At 41.3% G+C, this 19,549-nt stretch overlaps 1 long non-coding RNA gene across 1 annotated transcript; it reads left to right on the top strand.

Moving 5' to 3' along the window:
* Positions 1-410: 410 nt before the first annotated feature.
* LOC138429148 (uncharacterized) lies at positions 411-19,056 on the top strand. Its single transcript, XR_011252702.1, has 2 exons — positions 411-469; positions 17,857-19,056. It is a non-coding gene; the product is annotated as an uncharacterized lncRNA (long non-coding RNA).
* Positions 19,057-19,549: the final 493 nt, after the last annotated feature.

A 19,549-nucleotide genomic window follows, 5' to 3' on the forward strand; every position in this document is an offset into this window, starting at 1 on the left:
GCAGCTTTGTTCAGCCCCCAGGTGAGCTGCAAGAGGAGGGTGCCTCTCCAGCCACCGCCACCAAGACTTGCACAAAGCTCTCATTCAGCGGTCCCGTCCTGGCTGTGCCCTCTGATGCTGCCTCTGACTTACTGGGTTCCCTGGACAGAGATAATTTCCTTGGCTGCGCACCCCCCCCCAACTGCTGACCCTACTACTGCATAATGCCACTCCGAGGGCACGGGTAGAATATTACATTCCAGAGAGAAAAGGCAATGCTCTGGCTGAAAAGACCCGGCTGCAGTGGAGGACACTCCCTGTTCACCACAGAGCTCCCAGTGTCCCAGCAGACAATAGGCCTCTGTGAAGCCCCATCTCCTAATGCAAGGACTGCCTACATGTTTTCATCTTTGGAAACTTCAAACTGCTCAGTCCCCAGGAGCGGCTGCACAAGGGAGCGTCTGTCTAGGATGGAAGGGGAGAAGAAGAGGTGAGAGTTATCCTTTCAAAATAATCTCCCAGCCAGGTTTATTTATTCCCAGGGGTAATGCCAGGTTTTTCCCAGTTTATTCTCTCATTCACTTAAACAATCAGTATCTACAGATCATCTACAATGTGCTAGGCATCTTGCTAAGATGTCTTACTAGAAATGCCTTGCCCTAAAGAGAAAAATTAAATAAGACTGCCCTGCCCTTAAGCAGATGGTATCCAAGGGTCTGGAAAAAAAGGCACTTTGTGTATTGATTTTTGTGTTGGGCATCCTTTTTCCCACTTTGTGCAGTACCTAACCTTTGATCTTCATTCTGTCCTGGCTCCTGAATCCCTTCTAATTTATCATCCTGTGAAAAATAAGTCAAAATGTTGGGTTTCCCAGGCGGTCGCTTACTAGTGGGAATGTAAGAACAGCATAATCCCTGTGGAGGACAATTTGTCAATACATAGTAAAACTGTGTGTGCATTTACTCTTCTACCCAAAATATCATCTCTAAGAATTCACCCTGAGCATAAATCTCTAATAATACAAAACTACACATACATAAGATTGTTCAGTGCAGTATCATTTTTATTTGTAAAACACTGGAAAATACTTATATGTCCAAATATAAAGGACTGATTCAATAAACCATAGTGTTACACAGTGGAATACTATGCTGTTGTAAAAAAAAATGATGATCACTATATATTGAAGGAATAATTTATAGGGAGTATTATTAATTGACAAAGTCAGGATGCAAAATAACATATATAGCATGCTAGCTTTTATGTAAAATAAAAAGAGGAAACAAGAAAACATACAAATCTCTGCTTATTTTTACCCCCCCCCCCAAAAAAAAGGATAAACAAGAAAACAACTAAGCTGGATACCTATAGGATTAAGGAAACAGAGATGAAGGGAGGTGAGAGAGTGAATTCCTCTAAGTGTAATTTTTTATATAGTTTTGACTTTGGGATTCTATAATAGAGGCTTAAAAATGTAAAGGATCACTACCTTGTAACAGCCTATAATCGAAAAGAATATATATATATGTATATTTATAAAACTGAATCTCTTCGCAGTACACCTGAAATTAACACAACATTGTAAATCAACTATACTTCAAGTTTTTAAATGCTGTAAAGGATATTATTGGGTCAATTGACAAAGTTGGAATAAGGACAATAAATTATATCAAGATATTTTTGTCAGGGTTTACTAAAGTTGATAACTATGTTGCGGTTATGTAAGGAAATACCATTGTCCCTAGAAAATAGACACTGCTATGTTTAAGGTAAAGTCTATAATATATGTAACTTACCTTCGAATGGTTCAGAAAAATATTATACATATATATGTGTGTGTGTATATATATATGTGTGTGTGTATATATATATGTGTGCGTATGTTTATTTACACTGTGTGTGTGTCCATATGTAAGCACAAAGGTAAAGAGAGGAAATGTTAAAGCAGATGGAGCAGAATGTCAACAATAGAAGAATCTTGTTAAAGGGCATATGACTATCCTTGTACTATTCTTATTCTTACAATTTTTCTTTATGCTTGAAGTTATTTTCAGTTAAAATTTGTTGTTGTTGTTGGGTTGGGTTGCTAATGATGACATTTCCTAAGAAAAATGTGAACATGATTGTCTCAGACTGTCTCCTCCTCCAGTGAATATCTGCACTTCTGGGTGCAGCAACTTCTTGGCCTACCCATGTGTTCTTCTTAAAGTCATTCTCCCATGTGTCTGGCAAGTAAGGATGTATCCTAGGTGTACTCTTCACTGTATCAGGAAGACTGTAATAAAAGGAAATTAAATGGTATAGTTGATCAGGCTTGGACCTGAGTCATCTTAGGTCATTTTGAATAAGAATAGCTACCACCTATGACTTCCCAGGGGGCACTAGTGGTAAAGAATCTATCTGCCAGTGCAGGAAATGCAAGAGACTCTGGTTCACTCCCTGGGTTGGGAAGATCCCCTGGAGTAGGAAATGGTATCCCACTCCAATATTCTTGCCTGGAAAATTCCATGGGCATAGGAACTTGGGGATCTACATTCCATGGGTCCACAAAGAATCAGACACGACAGTGTGACTGAGCGTGCACACACACACACACACACACACACCACTTATGTGTCAGAATTATGCCGAGAACTTTATGGATATTGTCTCATTTGATCCTCACAACAACACTGGGGAGGGAGCAATAATGTCCTTGAGAAAGAAGCTGATATATACTGTGAGATGTAGCAATGTTATGACTAGAATTCTGATGGTCTGGTCCCAAAGCCCATGTTCCTTAGCCTCCAGGATTTAATACCTGCCCCAAATATAGAAAGACCAGGTCCACTTGTCAACTCGTAAAACTCTCCAGGTCTTGGTTCTGAAGCTACATCCTCTATAAAACCCTCCTTGAACCCCAGGAGGCATTGATTATACTTTCCCCATTCTCCCATCTCAGTTGGTACCCACCACTAAAAAAAAAAAAAAAAGCAAGAGAGAGAAGAAAATTGATAATGTTGTATTATTGTTTTTGCATGTCTGTTTTACTTTTTGGACTTTGACTTCCTTGAGAACAGAAACTATGTCTTTTCTTCTTTATATTCCCAGCATCTCTCACAGGTTCTAGTTCATGATAGACACTCTCAACATTACTGAAGTTGTATTGGATTTTATTGAGTATCTACTGAGTCTTCGAAACAGCTCTATTATGCTCACATTTTATTCACATTGTAATTGAGGGTTAAACTTGAGCCTTGAGTCAACAGCTTGATATGATCTCCTGCTAAGGCAAATATGATCATAAACCTCATTAACAGAAGAATCATATGTAAAAGAGAAAATGGATGACCTAATCTACTGCAGCTAATCAGGCCAAATACAGAGAAAAACACTTCTATATCTACCTGAAGGTAGATGTAGTCAAACTGGATGAAGCCTGAGAGCAAGATGAGAATAGATGGTACTCAAAGACAGCATTGTCTCAGTGGAGACCAAAGAGATGAGGATTCATAATGACTCAGGAGAGCTTTAGCTGTTTTCAAACACCTTAGTGCGTTCAGTTTTTCTAATCGAACACCAGGAGATGAACTTCAGCTGATGGGTAGTTGTCACTGGGAGAAGGATTAGTGTTCTATAAAATAAAAGAATATTATTTTTTTCGTTCAGCTATCTAAATGCTATCTATGCTTCAGATAATAGTGAGCTCCCTGTCTCTAGAAGAATGCAAGCAATGATTGAATACCACTAGTTAGGAAAGTTTTAGAGGGTATTTGAGTGCCAACAAGTGAAAAGACAGGGATAAATTAGTAGCATCTATATGCAGGTCCTTCAGCCAATCTAAAGACATCCCTGGCCCACCAAAAAATAAGCAAATAATAAAGACAAAGTAGGACTTCCCTGGTGGCTCAGATAGTAAAGCATCTGTCTACAATGCAGGAGACCCAGGTTCGATCCCTGGGTCGGGAAGATCCCCTGGAGAAGGAAATGGCACCCCACTCCAGTACTATTGCCTGGGAAATCCCATGGAAGGAGGAACCTGATAGGCTACAGTCCATGGGGTCGCAAAGAGTCGGACACGACTGAGCAACTTCACTTCAGTTCAAAGGCAAAATAAGTTTTCACAAAGCTAAATTAGTTCAATTTAAACAATAACTCAATTATAAAATTACGTCTTTTGGTGTTGAAGTTTCATTGTTTTTCTATAAAATGAGGATGATAGGTGGTTTTTACAGTGCCTGACTTGGCACACACACAAAAAAATATAGCAAGTTAAGAAATCTGTGGTGGTGCCAAAATACTTTTTGAAATTATAGTGAACCATGGAAATTCAAAAGTCTACCAGCGAATGGACCAGACAACCTCTGAGGGCTCTTCCACCTCCAGGAACAAATGGCTCCACCTCTCACAGACTTGAACCCTGAGTGTCACCATCTAGGTCCAATACAAACTCACTGGCTTTGGAGTCAGACATGCTGGGCTTCACACCAAGGCTTAGCTACTCACTAGTCAAGGAACTTTGAGAAAGTTGCTTAATATCTTTGAATCTCAGTTTGCTCATCTATTGATACAAATAAGGATTAAAAATAATGTCCTTCACTGTAGGATTTTGGGTGTTGGGGTCCAAAACCACACGTAGGCTTGTGTGGCATATAACACAAATGGCCACAATTCTTTTCACTTCTTCATCTAAGAGGCAGAACTTACTTTTCCATCCTTTGTATTTGTATTGGCCTTGTGTTACTTGCTTCCCTGGTGGCTCAGAGGATAAAGCGTCCGCCTGCAATGCGGGAGACCCGTGTTCGATTCCTGGGTCGGGAAGTTCCCCTGGAGAAGAAAATGGCAATCCACTCCAGCACTCTTGCCTGGAAAATCCCATGGATGGAGGAACCTGATAGGCTACAGTCCATGGGGTCGCAAAGAGTCAGACACGACTGAGCGACTTTACTTACTTACTTACTTGTGTTACTTTGGCCAAAAGACTGTAGCAGAAGCAATAGTCTAAGTTGGGGCTGCAAGTGTCTGCTCATGTCTGCTTTTGGTCTTGGAACATTCACCCTGTGCCATGTGAATAAGCCAGGCTGGCCTGTTAGTTAATGAGGTCCAGTCACTCTCACTTCTCTAGTTGTCAATCGGCCAACAGCCAGAGAAGGCTATTGAGAGAGGCCATTCAAGACCAGCCTGCCCTCTATCTGACCACAGATGCAGGAGTAAACCCAGTTGACACCAGCCAAGCCTGACCCAGATCTTCAAAACACCCAACAGACCCCTTGACTCATGAGGAATAATAAAAGATAGTTCTTGGAAGCCACACTGTTTCAGAGGGGTTGTTATTCAGCAAAAGCTAACTGAAAAACCAGAGTTAATATTTTCTAGTTAAGTGACCTTGAGCAAGCTATTTTCAGTGTTTTAGTTTTAATACTCTTATCTGTAAAACAGATGAACAAGTCCTACTTCATAAGTTTATTGTGCAACTTAAGTGATATTATATAATTAAAATATTTGTTCCTGGTACATGTTAACTATTCCATTCATTATAGATTAAGATTGGTGATAGTAGAAGTAGCAATATGCTTCCTACCTACCCTACCCTCCACATAGATTCCTGTCCCAAGAACCTGCAAACAGAGGGTATTTGTTTGAAATAACTGTTCATCCTATGACTAATAAGATTTCTTATGCAAAATGAACTTAGTTGGGCTTTGATTGATTTTATATTCCTGACTTACCCTCTGAACTATTTAGTTATGCAAAGTAGGTGCTAGGGTGTTAATTGCTCAGTTGTGTCCAACTCTTTGTGACCCCATGGATTGTAGCCTGCCAGGCTCCTCTGTCCATGGAATTCTCCAGACTAGAATACTGGAATGGGTAGCCATTCCCTTCTCCAGGGGATCTTCCAGGCCCAGGGATTGAACCCAGATCTCCTGCACTGCAGGCAGATTCTTGACTGTCTGAGCCACCAGAGAAGCCCAAAATGTAGAATTTTCATCAAACTGTTCAGAGCTGAGAGCATCACTGTTCCCAGAGTCAAACAACCCATTAGGGCAAGGAGGGTAGGAATGAGTACAGCTAACTCATTTTGCAGGGTTACAGGGCACCATGCATTCTCCCAAGGGAAAATATTGTTACAAATAATATTCACACCAAGCATTTTCATTTGCATATATATTGATGAGTAAACCAAGTCCAGTATGGTTCAGTGACTCTCCCATGATCACGTTACCAATAATAGATAGAGCCAAGGTGCCACCAGGTCAGATGCACTCAGACCTGTTGATCTTTGTTCTGAGGATTTGCTCTGCTTTGGGATCATCTAAGAAACCTCTCACAGAGGCCCCCTTCTTCACCCTCACATCTACTGCCTTCTTTGTGGGTCATACCCAAGTCAAGCCTACTGTCTCTCACCTGTTCACTTACAGTAGGCTTTGTCTCACGGCCTCTAGTCTCAGCCTCTGACAACAGCCACCAGTCCCTGCCAAAACCAACCCCCATGACATGCAGATCTGATTACAGTAAAGTTCTGCCTTTCAGAATTGGAATTCCCTGACTTTCCTTCACCTACATGATAACATCAAAACTCTTGTCTCGGAGAAGCAGAGTTTTATCTACCTCATCAACCACAGATTCCAACTTTCCTCCCTCCAGGCCATCCTAACATTCTCCCAGTTCCCACGGCCCGCCGTGCTTTTCCTTGCTGCCACTTCACTGCGCATCCTGTCGTTCTCTTCTGAGCTCTCCCCAAGGGCTTGAGTTCCTGACAAACTCCAACTTGATCTTCAAATCTTCCTTCAAAAGCCAAATCCTTTGTAAAATCTTCCCTGAAGCCTCCACAGATTTAGATCATCTTCTCCCATCATCCCTCCCCTCACCCAGTTAAAGCAAAACTTATACTATATTTTTTGCTTGTGTGTCTTCCCTATTAGAATCACAAACCAGGCATCAACCACAATTAGTGAGATTTTGTGTTTGTACGGTGCTAATAAAAAGGGTTATTACAGTGGCCTCTGCTATTTAGTTTAGTGGGCAAGAGATGAAGGCAGAAACCAAGTTAGACATTGCTAATCAGTTATCAGACTTTGAACTTGTCAGCATCTTAGAACTATGGGATAATGGGTCTCTAATAAATACCTCATTTTTAGATACAGTGAAGAACTGCTCAAAGCAAGCAGCTATATCCTGAACTGAGGAAACACTGGGCTATGAAATAAGAGAGATGACATGGGAAACCTTAAGGAATAAGCAGCAAAACCTGCAGGAAGACTTAGAAAAATCATTTACTTCCATTTTCAGGGGTGCCAAGGACAGAATGCATTTTCCTTGTGAGTAAGGAAGAGGAAATTTTGTGGAAAACAAGATCTTTCCAGAGCAGGTGTTAAAGAAATTAAATCTCACAGAGGATGGACCAAGGCCAGAATTATGATCCACATGGTAAACAAGGAAAAGGTATTTGGCTGGGACAAGAGCAGAAAAGGATTGGAAAGAGACAAAGTGACATAGAGAAGGCAAAGGGGGCCTCCAGGGTGCAGCCATGCTGTCTGTGAGCAACAGGTTTATCCTCTCAGGTCTCAGGCAGGTTTCCAGAGAACACCTAAATGCTAGAGATATGGACTGTTTTTAAGTCATTCTGTAAAGAAATAGTAGCATCATTTGGTTGTCTAAATCATAGAACCATAAAGACAATTTAATTACTACCCTTCAAGCATAAAGATGAGAGCATTCTCAAGTGCATTAAAAACTTAGAAACACAAAACCTATGAGCTTTTGGTGAAAAAGGTGCCCGATAATGAAATATTGGAAATCAATGATGCCTCAAAATTAAAGAATTTCGCAAACACAAAGCCATGGTGAAAAGGCTAGTAAAAGTGCTAAATGGATTTGAGTACTGAATTAAGATTAGATGACTGGGAATTATGTTTACAAATTAGATATTAATATTAGGAATTACAACAATGTAAAATAATTTCACTAAGGAAAAATGGAAGGCATGTGGAAGGGCTGTGAAGACACAGATGACCCACAAGTCTTACATTTTAAAAAAGGCCCTTATAGATAAAGCCCAACTTGGAGCATCTCATTTAAAAGCAATTTTTCCTCATCCCATTAATGTATTTCATAATGTTTTTCTTAAGTTTGGAAGGATTTTTTTAATAATAAATATCCTATTAAGTAACAGTCTGAGGTTTAGCAATACCTTGTTTTTTTCTTCCATTAGATTTAAGAAAAACATAAACATACTCTCTATTAAAAATGATGTGCATTTTAATTACCACACTTTTATATAATTACTTCTGCCACATCCCTTTGTTCCCAAAAAGAAATGTAGAAAATAATATTAAATACACTTTCAAACTTACAATGATAATATGCGGGTGGAGAAATTAGTGGAAAAATTTACTTTCTTCTATGAACTTTTCAATACTGCTTGATTTTTGTGTTACTTACCATATTTGCAAATATAAGAAAGAAATTATTCTTTAAAATAAACACACAAGGACTAAAATTGATTTCAGTTCTCATGCCACTCTGTTGGTTGATAATAATTGCCTGGAGCACCATGTTAAGAAGGATTTTTGAGCTGCATTAAATATCAGCAGAAAACAATACTCTGATTAATCAGTGAATCTGCCATGGATGGCTCTCAAGAAGTAGCGATGCCACACAGAATATGTAGTCAGCATTTCAAAAGACTAATAAAAATGAGAGTAGTGTTTTGTGTATAACAACTGAAGTCAAATAAGGACAGACACACCATTCACTCAGTAAAATAGACTAAGCAAAGACCTGCTGCTGCTAAGTCACTTCAGTCATGTCCAACTCTGTGTAACCCCATAGACGGCAGCCCACCAGGCTCCTCTGTCCCTGGGATTCTCCAGGCAAGAACACTGGAGTGGGTTGCCATTTCCTTCTCCAATGCATGAAAGTGAAAAGTGAAAGTGACATCACTCAGTCATGTCCGACTCTTAGCGACCCCATGGCCTGCAGCCCACCAGGCTCCTCCATCCGTGGGATTTTCCAGGCAAGAGTACTGGAGTGGGGTACCATTGGCTTCTCTGAAGCAAAGACCTACACATGCTAAATAGCTTACATGCAGTAGAAAGTGCAGTTTATAGGCAAACATAAAAAATGGGCAAATGGTAATGGACAATTTATTTTACTAGTCTCTCTAGTTAGTGCATATTTGAAATCTCCAACAATATTTAAATATTTAAAATATTTATTTTTTTTTTCTTACATGATAGTATACTTGTTAGAATGTCATTCTCCCAAATCATCCCACCCTCTCCCTCTCCCTCTGAGTCCAAAAGTCCGTTATACACATCTGTGTCTCTTTCCCTGTCTTGCATACAGGGTCGTCATTGCCATCTTCCTAAATTCCATATATATGTGTTAGTATACTGTATTGGTGTTTTTCTTTCTGGCTTACTTCACTCTGTATAATCGGCTCCAGCTTCATCCATCTCATCAGAACTGATTCAAATGAATTCTTTTTTACGGCTGAGTAATACTCCATTGTGTATATGTACCTCAGCTTTCTTATCCATTCATCTGCTGATGGACATCTAGGTTGTTTCCATGTCCTGGCTATTATAAACAGTGCTGCGATGAACACTGGGGTACATGTGTCTCTTTCAATTCTGGTTTCCTTGGTGTGTATGCCCAGAAGTGGGATTGCTGGGTCATAAGGGAGTTCTATTTGCAATTTTTTAAGGAATCTCCACACTGTTCTCCATAGTGGCTGTACTAGTTTGCATTCCCACCAACAGTGTAGGAAGGTTCCCTTTTCTCCACACCCTCTCCAGCATTTATTGCTTGCAGATTTTTGGATCGCAGCCATTCTGACTGGTGTGAAGTGGTACCTCATTGTGGTTTTGATTTGCATTTCTCTGATAATGAGTGATGTTGAGCATCTTTTCATGTGTTTGTTAGCCATCCGTATGTCTTCTTTGGAGAAATGTCTATTTAGTTCTTTGGCCCATTTTTGGATTGGGTCGTTTATTTTTCTGGAATTGAGCTGCAGAAGTTGCTTGTATACTTTTGAGATTAGTTGTTTGTCAGTTGCTTCATTTGCTATTATTTTCTCCCATTCAGAAGGCTGTCTTTTCACCTTGCTTATATTTTCCTTTGTTGTGCAGAAGCTTTTAATTTTAATTAGATCCCATTTGTTTATCTTTGCTTTTATTTCCAGAATTCTGGGAGGTGGATCATAGAGGATCCTGCTGTGATTTATGTCTGAGAGTGTTTTGCCTATGTTCTCCTCTAGGAGTTTTATAGTTTCTGATCTTACAAAAAATAGAATAGAGTTAATATAGAAGCCTCTGCCATTAAAATCGGAGAAGGCAATGGCACCCCACTCCAGTAGTCTTGCCTGGAAAATCTTATGGACAGAGGAGCCTGGTAGGCTGCAGTCCATGGGGTCGCTAAGAGTCGGACACTACTGAGCGACTTCACTTTCGCTTTTCACTTTCATTCATTGGAGAAGGAAATGGCAACTCACTCCAGTGTTCTTGCCTGGAGAATCCCAGGGACAGAGGAGCCTGGTGGGCTGCCGTCTATGGGGTCGCAGAGTCGGACACGACTGAAGCGACTTAGCAGCAGCAGCAGCAGTCATTAAAATAACTAGTAGTCCTCTGCTGATCCATAAACTACATGAATAAGTCCATTATTGAGAGATGTGTTTTCAATGAAATTCTAATTTGAGGTCTAATAATTAATTATCAACATTCATAATATATGTAAATTATTGTGATCAATTGAGAACTATGAATAATTACAGTGGTGACTAAATCCAGAAGAGAAAATATTAAACCTAAATCAGCGTGGTAACAGATTTTTTAATTATATTTCAAAGGAGAAACAAGGAAAGAGTACATTTAAATGGTTTCAGCATTTCTTCACCTTCCAGATGCTTCCTGAACCCTGTGTGTGTCAGGTTCTTTGCTGGTTGCTGGGGTTAGAAAGATGAATACAGCACCGTTGTCATTAGGAAGAGAAACATAAGGCAGAAGAGGGCAAGACTGTCACTTAGGTGAAGGGAACCAGGAGAGGGTGGGCACGTGGGAGCTGCTGGCAGGTGGAAGTTTGAAAAATTAGAGTGAAAGCAGCAAGTGCTGCTGGCAGATCAGCAGGCGTTTCATTGGGACAGTAAGCAAAATTCTTTGTTCTCCAGTAATCTTGGACTGATTACTTGCAAAGGAATATGATTAAGTTTGCCAGGTGGCACTAGTGATAAAGAACACACTTGCCAATGCAGGAGACACAAGAGACATGGGTTCAATTCCCTGGGTCAGGAAGATCCCCTGGAGGAGGAAATGGCAACCCACCACAGTATTCTTGCCTGGAAAAACCCATGGACAGAGGAGCCAGGTGGGCTACAGTCCATGGGGTCACAAAGAGTTGGACACGACTGAAGCGACTTAACACAACACATGCTTGATTAAGTTACATGTTTCCTATGCACACTCTGCGGAGTAATGGACACAGTAGCAGGGGGAAGAGTTGGGGGCCAGGGGGATCTGTAAACTCACTTAAATATCCACATCTAGGAGATCAAATGCACAAGGAAGAACCTGGGGGATTTCTGGCAGGAAAATTGGGGCCAGAGAGGAGAGCTGGTGGAGTGGACAACACCAGCTGTAAGTACACTCCTCTGAATTTGCTTGGACAGAATTTGCTGGGACCCAGGATGAAAGGAGGCTAGAGGTCCGCCTAGCAACACTATGTTTATGCAATGGTCCCAAGGATGTGCAGGGAATAATATAGGGGAATAAACACCCTTTCTGAAGTGAAGGTGCCTGAGAACAAGAGTGGCACCAGTAATGGTGAGCCCCAGCTTGGGGACGGGCCTGCCGAGGCTGAGCCCAGCCATGTGATACCCAGGTTCTGCAGACTGTGTGCTGATGTGGGACGCAGGCCTGGTGGGCCCCAGATTCCCCAGCTCCCCCACTAATCACAGCTCTCCTCAGCTTCTGCATTGTTTTCACAGCTGTTCGGTTGCTCCTGCTCAGTCAGGGGACAGACAGGCTGACTCCAAATCACAGAGCAGAGAATAATACTCGCGCCAAAGAGAGGGTGTTCATAACATGATTTTTATTGGTGGGGTTGGGGCGAGGGGGTAGCAGGGAGATGGAAAAGATGCAAACTCTTAACCCTTTTAATGACTGATCAAACAAGAATTTTTGTTCTGAGAAAGACAAGACTGTACTCAGAATTAAAATCATTTGGCAATTCCAAAATGTGTGAAGGACTGGCTTTTTCAACTTGAGATCATATTTGCCCATAAAAATAACATTAGAAATAGGAAAATTTTGTCTAGGCCAGATCACAAAATCCCATCTAATCCTCAACATATTCAGTTATACTCACCAGCGTGATCAGAGAGCAGAGAGAAGGCAGAAACTTAATTCTCTAAATAAAAACCGTAGCTTACATTCATGGATTGCTCACTATGGACTCCAAACAATGTGTATATAATTTCACAACACCCTACTCTGAATCTATGAAGTAGGTATAATTGTCTTACTTTACAGATGAGAAAACTGAGGCATGAAGCAGTTAGTAACTTGCCCAAAGCTGTAGAAATGTTAAGAGATATGGCCATGATTGTAAAAGAGACATTTGACTCTCAAATCAAGATTTTTAATTACCACGTTACATCTCTGCTTTCAATACCTCTATGTTAGTTTCCTGTGACTGCTGTAATAAATTACCTCAAAACACAGTAGTTTACAACAATGTAGGGACTTCCTGGTAATCCAGTCGCTAAAACTCCAAGCTCCAAATGCAGGGGGCCCAGGTTCGATCCCTGGTCAAAGAACTAGATTCCACATGCAGCAGCCAAGAGTTCACACACTGCAACTAAAATGATTCCGCATACCACCCCCAACTGACAGACCCTACATGCTGCAACTAAGACCTGGGGCAGCCAAATAAAAAAAAGGTTTCATAAAGAAACCATAAAGTTAGTTACAGCCTATAGGTCATAAGTCTGAATCAAATTTCAATAAGCTAAAATTGAGTTGTGATAGGCCTGCATTTCTTCTGGAGGCTGGCTCTGAGGGAGAATCCATTTTCTTGCCTTTTGCAGATTCTAAAGGCTGCTGACAACATTCCTTGGCTTGTGGCCCCTTCCTCCGTCTTCAAAGCCAGTAGCACAGCATGTTCTCACTCCCTCTGCTTCCATCCTTACATGTTTATTCTCTTACAAGGATCCCTATGGCTGCATTCAAGGCCCACCCAGATAATCCAGGACAATCTATCGATTTCAAGCTCCTTAATTTAGTCACATGCCTCTGTCCCTCTGGCCATGTAAGGTAATATATTCACAGGTTCTAGGAATTAAGAAGCCCATATCTTTGGGGTCCATCCCTCCATCTCCCGCAATACCTAATAACATATGCATATTTTACTCAGTATTTCCATCGCGGCGTGTCATATGTATTTGTTTATGTTCTGCTTCATTACAGGTTTTTTGAGGACAGGGACTATCTGTTTACTCATCTTTAAATCATTTCGGTAAAAAACACTAAGTAGGCTCTCATAAATGTTTGTTGTGACTGAAGAATAAAGAAAAAATACTATGAAGAGATTTAAACATGATAACAATTTGAGTTCATTGTTTTGAATAACAACATGTCTTTTATAAGAAAAAATGGTGAGCAGAACCGAATACATGCTGACTTTCAGTAATGACCATAAAGTGGACTGAGTTCTTTGTCCTTACTCATCATGCCATCTGGGGCCTCCTTCCTTTGTTCTATTTCCCTACCTTGAATGTCCTTCTTACCTTTCTTTTCCTGGTTCCTTCCTACTCATCCTTTAAGACTTAGGTCATGGGTCCCTTTTTCCAGGAAGCCTTACTGATGCATGCATGCATGCATGCACACACACACACACACACACACACACACACACACACACTGGTATGCTGGAAGTTTCTGAAATAGCTCACTAGAATTGATTGTGCATATTTTTCTCAACTTCTCAGCATGTTACCATGTTGATAGCCATGGCAGGAGTAATTACACCATGGAAACTGGCCAATACTATAGATCATAGCTTTTTTTCAGAGAGCTATTATTCAATACTTATACCTCTGCATGCATACATTCCCCATGAGCTCAGTCCTCCTTTCTGATTGGGTACCCATTGCATCCCCTTCTTATCTCTACCATACTATTTTCCATTTTTTTAATGATATTCTGTTGATATGTTGATTGCTTTTCAAGTACCATCTGTTCAGTTCAGTTCAGTTCAGTCGCTCAGTCATGTCCAACTCTTTGTGACCCCATGAACCACAGCACACCAGGCTTCCCTGTCCATCATCAACTCCCGGAGTCCACCCAAACCCATGTCCATCAAGCCAGTGATGCCATCCAACCATCTCATCTTCTGTCGTCCCCTTCTCCTCCTGCCCTCAATCTTTCCCAGCATCAGGGTCTTTTCAAATGAGTCAGCTCTTCACATCAAGTGGCCAAAGTATTGGAGTTTCAGCTTCAACATCAGTCTTTCCAGTGAACACCCAGGACTGATCTCCTTTAGGATGGACTAGTTGGATCTCCTTACAGTCCAAGGGACTCTCAAGAGTCTTCTCCAGCACCACAGTTCAAAAGCATTAATTTTTTGACACTCAGCTCTCTTTATAGTACAACTCTCACATCCATACATGACCACTGGAAAAACCATAGCCTTGACTAGAGAGACCTTTGATGGCAAAGTAATGTCTCTGCTTTTTAATATGCTGTCTAGGTTTTTGTTAATGGAGAGGGGCAGTGGGGGAAAGGATCTGGTGATCCCTTAAAGTTACTAGTCATTTGACCATAGATTAGTCCTTCCCATAATTCAACCTGGTTCAGCAATTTTTGGACTGATCCTCTGATTCACTCCAGGCAAACATTCAGTCCCACAGAGGAATTAACAGCCCCCATCCCTGCATCATCCATGAAGCAGCTCCAGGAAGAGGACAACAAAGGATTAAAGTGTGATGTGCTCAGCCCCAACCATTTGTCCTCATGCTCTTGTGTTTCTTCTTTCTCCTCCATGTCTTATAGACTGGCTAACATGGGAGAGGGTAAATGGGGGAAGCTGTCTTTTACCCAGGAGAATGTAAGGGGCACACTTAGGAGTGCCAGTGACCTTTCCCCTATCTCTCTCATTACCAATCTACTCATGGTCTGTGTGTTCATCTGAGATATGCCCATCTGTGTGGGCACTGAGTCATGGACATACCTCTAGCCAGGAGACCCAAAAGACATTTGAGAACATCTTCAATCTGACTCCAGCCCCCTTTCCTCAATATCCACAAGAGATGTAGCAAACTTGCAGATCACCAATCTCCTTACCCACCTCATCCCAAACTCAGAGTCTGTGGAAGCAAATGGGATTTTCCACTGCTCCCTGAGACCCCACACTAATAGGTGGGATGACCTCTGTCTCTTTCCAACATCAACACCACTTGTATCTCCAAACTCCAAGATCTTGGGTGTGTGTCTTAAACCTAGCAAACACCCATCTGGAGAATGAGCTACCAGTTTTCCCTTCGTGAATAAAACCCAAGAATTCAATTAGAATAGGGAATGGAGGCTAACTTTCTATAAAATACTCTCCATTAAACACTTTCTGCAAAGCCACTTCTACACACACACATGCACACACACACACACACACAAAGCTCTCTTTGCTTAGACAAGTGGGAGTGGGGTTGTCATATATCCCCTTCTGGAGGGCCATGCTGTGTAAAACCAATGTGTGGCCATCGCTGAGCAGTGGAACAGATGGGTTCTTTGACTTTAGAAGGGAAGGTAACGGCATCTTTTTCTCCCAGCTGTGCGCTGCCTCCGTGTTATTTTACTTTCCCATGCTACATATCTGTTTGCACCAAGCACCATGATAAGCATTTTATAGGAGTCATGTCACAGCGATAATTAACTCTTTTTTACAAATGGTGACATTGAGTTTCATAAAAGTTAAATTATTTCCTCAAATCACTCAGCTAATAACATCCAAAATAAAATTCAAACTTAGGTTGGTTTAACTCAAAACCTTGTGTTCCTGACCGCTTATTTTTGCCCCATCTCAAATCTGCCCTCATCTCTGGACCTACCTTTGCCTTCCCATAAGTACATTTCCTTCAGGTTATATTATTAAGGATCTTTTAAAATATATATTACTGCTTGGAAGGCAAGCTCACTGGCCATTTTTATTATAAGGGAATGTATTGTTCATTATTGCCAAGGAACAGGTAAAAGTTCACCAAAACAGCCTAAAGGGGAAGTTTTAAGTTTTAAGGCATTTTACTGGCTCTTGGTCTATTAAAGTAAGAAGAATGGCTGGCCCATGAAGATTCTCCTAACTCTGGTTCTAGGAAAGGTTATTGATTCTAGGATGCTAGGAATTAAGTGACTCGCACTGACCCTTCAGAAGGTTCTCGGCCCCCATGGAACAAAGAAAGACATATTTGCAAAACCTTCTGCTCATCATATCAATGGGGGGCCCTGGGGTTTACCAAATGTTTGACTGGGACCCCTGGTCCCGTAGCTTCCAATTTCCCCTGTCCACTATCTCACTAGCCCTTACTGAAGGTCACACCACTATTAAGGCCTTCTCCCCAGGCCTAATGATCTGGGTTGGACATTTCCAGAATCCTTTTTCCACTCAAGCATCAGATCGAAGCAGTCATTTTCAGGTTCCTTCCACTCAGCCCCATCCTGACCCTGAGATGCCTGTGGAGGTAGAACCCTACTTCTTCAGTGAGAGGAGGCCTCAGACTATCAAACCTCACTACCAGTAGTAAAGAGCAATTCCCAAAGGAAAAAAAAAAAATACGCAAGGGCTTGTGACCTCTTTCTCCCCTTCCATGCATAAGACGTTCCAACCACAAAAGTTTTGAGTAAAATCTCCAAAAATATATCAGTGGAAAGCAAAACTCATCATTTCAACCAGTTTCTTGTTTTGAATAAATCATCTGCTCCCAGCCACTAGTGCCAGGGCTACTTCATCTATTCAGTACTGGGAGCTCCGGATTCTTAGACCTGCATGCAGGTAAAATAATACAGGATCCAAAACAAAGAACAAAAACTGCAAATCAAAATAATGTTGAACTAAGTATCTATATAAATGTAACATCTTTTCAGCCACTAGATTACAATTATACTCTTATGGTTATTCTTAATTATAGGAAACAAGGAATATAACTGCATTTTAATATGTTTGCAATGATATTGGATAAGACCCCCCAAAGAAAGAGAATAGTAGAGCATCTCTGCCTAGTTCCATGGCTCATGGTGTGTCCTTGACTAAAATTGGAGCTCATCTCCTCTTAAAGACTGGGGAAGGGAAGGAGAGGATGGAACAATCCTTCAGTACTACTAGAGGGCACAGGTGGGGCACTACTCCCATCACTCACGCAGACTGCTTTCCATCCCTTTCCCTGCAGACACAGGGATGGCACATGCAATCAGACATCACAGGACGAGACAGCCCTGGATAACCCCTCAAGAGACGAACATATTCCAGCTTATTTCTCTTGTGTGATTTCCAGTCTCTTTGAGCAGAACTGCCCTACACTCTGCACTGTGGGCTGATCTTTTTGTTTCCATCTCCCCTAGTCTCTGTCTGGGTTCCCCTTTCCCCGGCAAGAATTCCAAGTGATTACAATCTTCACTGATTTCCAATGAGTAATTTCTTAGGCATCTCCAGAAAGATGCCTAGGAAACTTAGGCATCTCCAGAAAGATGGACACCCATCTCCAGGAACTAACTGATGGACACCCATCTCCAGGACTGAGACCGCACTATATACATATAATAGTCACACACACACATAATGTAATACTATGTGCCAAGCACTGTTCTAAACATGTTCAGGTTTATCAGTAACTCTATTATTATGCTTATTTTTCAGGAGAGAAACCTGCATCACAGAGAGTAAATACCCTGCCCAAGTTCCCACAGGCAAAAGTGACAGAAGTCTTAATCACTGCACTGTCCCACGAGTCCACCCAGGTTGGAGGAACCTAAGACCAGTGACAACTGGACCAGCTGCCTAGGAACAAACACGTGTCTGAGAATGGAAGATGAAACCAGACCCCACAGAACCACATAGCCTCGGATAACTCCTTGAGAGAGAAACCTATTCCCTCTTATTTCAATTATGTGATTTCCAGTCTCTGAGCAGCTCAGCTTGTTCTCTAGCTGCTTTGTCTCAGCACCTTCCAAATAAAGCAGGTGGAGTCATTTTGGATGCTTAATCACATATGGCTGTGTTTGGCTCACCAATTATAGTTTTGGGTAAGTCTCATCTCCCCAGTGAGATTTGAAGAGAAGTCCTTGAAGGCATGGCATCGATCCTATTGTAGTCAGAGAACACATCTGTGGTTTCTCGTTTCATAGGCTTAAATTTCTACTCTCCATGTTCCAGGTGGGTCACCATGGACAAAATTCATTTCCCCAGGTTTCAATCTGGGGTTCAATCTTCAACTGCAAAATTGGGGTAATAAAGGTATCGAACTATAAGGCTGCCCAAAACATTACAAAAGAATACTTCATGAAAGAGTCTTAGCCCTTTGACTGACAAATGATAACTATTCATAACTATCAGCAAAAACTAAACAGCTGTAAAAAGTGTGCGAAAATCTACCTGGTACTTTACATATATTATCTCATTTAATCCCCCAAGCAGTGCTTCAAGGGAGACAAAAGTATTAAAATGTTACAGGAAAGTAAGTTCAGATTTAGAGAAGCTTAGAAAATTATCTAACCATATGGCTTATAAAACATGGACCTGGATTTGCAGCTCAGCAGAGGTTAAAGCATCTGCCTGCAGACCTGGATTCGATCCCTGGGTCGGGAAGATCCCCTTGAGAAGAAAATGGCAACCCACTCCAGTATTCTTGCCTGGAGAATCCCATGGACGGAGGAGCCTGGAGGGCTACAGTCCACGGGGTCGCAAAGAGTCGGACTCGACTGAGCGACTTCACTTCACTTTCTTTAGAAAGAATGTAACTTACCAGTCACAGAGCCAGCAAAGGCATGGCACAAGTGACATCATTCATTTGGTGTTTATTGACTGAATAAATGACTCCTGATGAAAGTTGGATTTAAACAGAATTAGTGTTATTCCTACATTTTATTTCTCGGATTCAAGAATTTTATTTCAAAATCTAAGTCCATGACCAGAGGTTTCATGTTAATTAACTAAAATTTATAATAAGAATAAATAAAGATTAAAAGCTCTCTATGTACAAAAAAAGTTGAGCTAAGTAAGAGTCAGGAGGAGTTTTCACATCGACCTTACTTGAGCCAGGGGGATTGGGGAGGGGAGAAAATATACGTGCAAGTGATATCACGTTATTTCCAGACCTATAATTCATGGAACACATTGTATTTACAATATTTGTTTGAAAGAAGCCTATAGTAAGTTATACCCTAGGGACTAGTCACTGCAACTAAACCCATCAAACACAACCAGGGCAAGGAGTTGGAGGCTCCTGATATAATCTGTATATTTATAAGAGGCTTTGCTTCAAAAAGGTAGCTCCAACCCCGGATCCCAAGACCTTTATTTGAACTCTTGGCGGAGGCATAATTGACAGAGA

Source organism: Ovis canadensis, chromosome 1, assembly GCF_042477335.2.
Source record: "Ovis canadensis isolate MfBH-ARS-UI-01 breed Bighorn chromosome 1, ARS-UI_OviCan_v2, whole genome shotgun sequence".
NCBI lineage: Eukaryota > Metazoa > Chordata > Mammalia > Artiodactyla > Bovidae > Ovis > Ovis canadensis.